The 4,537-nt window shown below is 45.2% G+C and overlaps 1 pseudogene; it reads left to right on the top strand.

Moving 5' to 3' along the window:
* Positions 1–4,060: 4,060 nt before the first annotated feature.
* On the top strand, positions 4,061–4,178 carry LOC126429859 (5S ribosomal RNA; annotated as a pseudogene).
* The last annotated feature ends 359 nt before the right edge of the window (positions 4,179–4,537 follow it).

Raw genomic sequence — 4,537 nt, 5'->3', positions numbered from 1 at the left:
TACTAGTCTGTTCTGTGCAGGCCTCTTAGTGTGATACAGTAGGAGAATGATTCTTCACGAAACTAAAACTAATTCATTACCAGCTGTAATACTAAAATTTGAATTTTCAACGCCAATAACTGCTTACAAGATAGAGAGAAAAAAAAGAGAACGAGTGAATTCTTAAAAGAGGAAAATTGCAGCACCGACATAGACGAGTGCCGACAGTCTATTTCAACATATGGAAGATGATGTCTATTCAAATTTCGCACTAGTCACGTAATACTGGTACTAGTAGCGTCACTAAGAGGATAAAAATCAGGTTTGCTTTAAATATACGCTGTAACGAAAATGTTCAAATGTGTGTGAAATCTTATGGGACTTAACTGCTAAGGTCATCAGTCCCTAAGCTTACACACTACTTCACCTAAATTATCCTAAGGACAAACACACACACCCATGCCCGAGGGAGGACTCGAACCTCCGCCGGTACCAGCCGCACAGTCCATGACTGCAGTGCCTTAGACCGCTCGGCTAATCCCGCGCGGCATACGCTGTAACGGTCTAGAGCGTTAGTTACCTGAGACGTTGGAAGTGGCGAATGGTTCAAATGGCTCTGAGCACTATGGGACTTAACAGCTGAGTTTATCAGTCCCCTAGAACGTAGAAGTACTTAAACCTAACTAACCTAAGGACATCACACATATCCATGCCCGAGGCAGGATTCGAACCTGCGACCGTAGCAGTCGCGCAATTCCGGACTGAAGTGCCTAGAACCGCTCGGCCACCTTACTTTTCTGCGTGTATTACATGCGGAGCTGGTAACTTTAATCCCTCTCTGTCATTAGATTTAACAACCAAGCACCACATTTATGCCCTGGTTCACAGAAACGTTGTCTTGCTCCCTAATCAGAATCTTGCTTTATGGCCTTAAGGCCATAAAGTCGCCGTTATCAATACCCTACTGAGTTCGAACGATACGTGTAACAGGGCTACGAGAATCTCGATGTTCCTTCTGCGATACTGCAGACGAACTTAGCAGGAATCAGCCACTGTAAATGACTGCTGGCACAGCTGGTCACCAGCATGTTCGGTCGCAGGTAGAGCGGGCTCCGGGTGGTCACATGACACTGCCGAGAGGGAAGACCATCGTGTTTGGCGTATCGCTTCGGTGCACTGTACGGATCTGCAGCAGCAATTTCAGCAGAGTTACTACCACAGTGACACAGGGAACTGTTACAAATCGATTACCTTAAGGACAGCTCCGAGCCAGACGCCGTGTAGCGTGCATTCCACTAACCAAAAACCACCATCATTTACTACTTCAGTGGTGTCAAACGAAAGCTCACTGGAGAGCAGGGTGGAGGTCTGTTGTGTTTTCTGATGAAAGTTGGTTCTGCCTCGGTGGCAGTGACGCCGTGTGCTCGTTAGGAGGAAACCAGTTGAGGCTCTGCAGTCAGTCTGGGTGTTATACACACTGCGACCTACCGCTGGAGTTATGGTCTGGGGTGTGATTTTGTATGACATCAGGAGCATTCTCACGGTAATCCCACGCACCCTAACTGGAAATTTGAACGTCAGTCTGGTGATTCGACCTGCTGCAACAGCTATTCATGAACAGCATTCCGACAGGATAACGCTCGCCCACGCAGCGCTGCTATAACCCAACATGCACTGCAGAGTGTCGACATGTTGCCCTGTCCTGCTTGATCACCAGGTCTGCCTCCAATCAACAACATATGGGACACCATCGCATGACTCCAGCGTTACCCACAAACAACATTAATCGCCCCAGCTTGATCGCCCAAGTGCAACAGGCATGGAACTCACTAGCATCCAGCACCTGTACTACACAATGCTTGCACGTTTGCATGGTTGCATTCAACATTCCGGCGGTTACACCGGTTGTTATTGCACCAGCATTTCACAATTGCAATGATTTATCTCGCGCTTAAAGTAACCTGTGATCTTGCAAGGTTAATCATTTACGTACGTTACCTACACAAATGTATTCTAGAAATTTCATACTTTACATTAATTATTTTGAATTGTTGCGATTATTTTCCGTCTGTGTAATTATCGCGTACCTTACTTTTCTGCGTGTATTACATGCGGAGCTGGTAACTTTAATCCCTCTCTGTCATTAGATTTAACAACCAAGTACCACATTTATGCCCTGGTTCACAGAAACGTTATCTTGCTCCCTAATCAGAATCTTGCTGGAATAACTTGCCCCCGGCCGCTGTGGCCGACTGGTTCTAGGCGCGTCATTCCGGAACCATGCTGCTGCTACGTTCGTAGGTTCGAATCCTGCCTCGGGCATGGATGTGTGTGATGTCCTTAGGTTAGTTAGGTTTAAATAGTTCTAACTCTAGGAGACTGATGACCTCAGATGTTAAGTCCCATAGTGCTTGGAGCCATTTTGAACTACCTTGCCTGTGGAGGTTGTTTCACAAAGGAAGTAGCTATAAGATATTATAAAGGTAATATGCGTCGTAGCTTAAGGTACAATATCATACTCCACAGGAGCGACACCTTGTTCTTTTAAATTCCAAAGAAGCCGATAAATTTTGGTAAACTACTACATTTTCACTGCGGTGGATCAGAGTTGCTCCCACTACTGACAGTGTGTGTGTCGCATAACGTGAACGTAACGGAGAGTGCACGAATCTCCCAAAGGCATCGTGTATTCCTATAGCGCGTCAGAGTTCGGTACTTGTGAATAGATATCTCCTCGCTAATGTCAGTGAAATGTTGCTGCTTTGCTGTGATGTGTTTGCCGCCCGAATGTGGGCAACTTGGCAAAGCTCGGCTTGCTAACTATGTAGATGGCCATGGTAACCGTTAATGAGATTTCTGCAGTACGGCTGTTCCTGACAGATTAACGCTGGTGTACACAGTTCAACCTGCACTCCAGTGCCCCTGGACCTTAAACTTCTGGTACCAAACTATAAAGAGAGAGTGGGGATAATGTCTGTGTTTCTAGCGTTTTAATTGGTTTACCTTGTAACATGTACTATAGTCAAAGAAAATGAATATCTTTGTAAGCTATCCATAATTCACTCTACAAAACGACCACCTTATAAAATAAGGATATGTAGAAGAAATTGGTCAGCTAATTGAGCATCAGATACAGTCAGAACATGAGCGTATCAGAGAAACACATTCTCCGAGAAAATTAAGAAGGCTAGTGAGGTGATGATTGCCGTAATGCAACAAATATTTTTCAACTAAAACGTTTTGCATCTGCCTAGTGAAACCTTTCGTCTTTGCGACAGTTCTCTACATTAATCTGTTGTACTATGCTCTTGATATTAGAATATGACTTAAACTCAAAAACTGCAGGAGGCTGGTGTTTTTATGATTTGTAAAGGCAGGACACATTTCTGTACCCATCAACGTTGGATTGTGAATACAGCTTGCCTAACTACATCTCCATTTTCGATATTCTTCAAAACAGAGGCGTGGACGGAATCTTTTATTTCCTCAACTCATTTTTCTGGGACGACTATACGCAGGTAATATAAAGTTACGATCCGCCACAACAACCAAGCGTGAAACGCCTTCGGAATGCACATGAGTTTGGGCTCAAAGACATTCGTGCCTGTCTCAACATCTCACACTTGCTGCTGACAGTCCATTATTACTGAGTACTGTCATCTGTATGTGATCTCCTTTCCCTTTCCTTGTGTCCCATTGTCTGCTTCGGAAAGCATTAAGTAGCATAACGATGAATAATAGCAACCTAAGTTACAATCTGTAACGTTTGTATTAGGAAAAAAAAAATCATCGTAACACTACTCCGGAATGCAACAAGAGTCAAAGAAGCATTTCAGCGCAACAACGCAAAATAGGCCTGTATTCTGTATACAGAGAGATGTGGCTAACTTTTTCAGCTTTATGGCTTTTGGCTCGATGAAGAAATTTGTTATCTGTTTTCAAGTCTAGATAAACAGTGACCAGGGCCTCATGAAGCGAACGACAGCGCGTTCTCGTAAGGCCATTAGCATCCAAGATGCAGGCATCACTTTTGTTTTTAAAATAGAACTTTTCTATTTTTTGCTACTAGAATTAAATTTTTGCCAACGGCCTTGCCGCAGTGGTAACACCGGTTCCCGTCAGATCACCGAAGTTAAGCGCTGTCGGGCTGGGCTAGCACTTGGGTGGGTGACCATCCAGTCTGCCGAGCGATGTCGGCAAGTGGGGTGCACTCAGCCCTTGTGAGGCAAACTAAGGAGCTGCTTGATTGGGAAGTAGCGGCTCCGGTCTCGTAAACTGACATACGTCGGGAGAGCCGTGTGCTGACCACATGCCCCTCCATATCCGCATCCAGTGACGCCTGTAGTCTGAGGATGACACGGCGGCCGGTCAGTACCGCTGGGCTTTCATGGCCGGGTCGGACGGAGTTTGGCTTTTTAGAATTAAATTTTTATGTTTCATACTGTCAGTTGAGTTGCTCATCACACGAAAGCTTACGTCATTCTCCAAATTAACTTGCTCTGCCGGGCTAAGGCGCAACGTCACGCCATGTTTCGTTCCAAGGGGAGCATTATATCGC

This window comes from Schistocerca serialis, chromosome 1, assembly GCF_023864345.2.
Source record: "Schistocerca serialis cubense isolate TAMUIC-IGC-003099 chromosome 1, iqSchSeri2.2, whole genome shotgun sequence".
NCBI classification, from domain to species: domain Eukaryota; kingdom Metazoa; phylum Arthropoda; class Insecta; order Orthoptera; family Acrididae; genus Schistocerca; species Schistocerca serialis.
The sequence above is the reverse complement of the archived record's forward strand: the minus strand, read 5'-3'. Positions and strand labels throughout refer to the sequence as shown.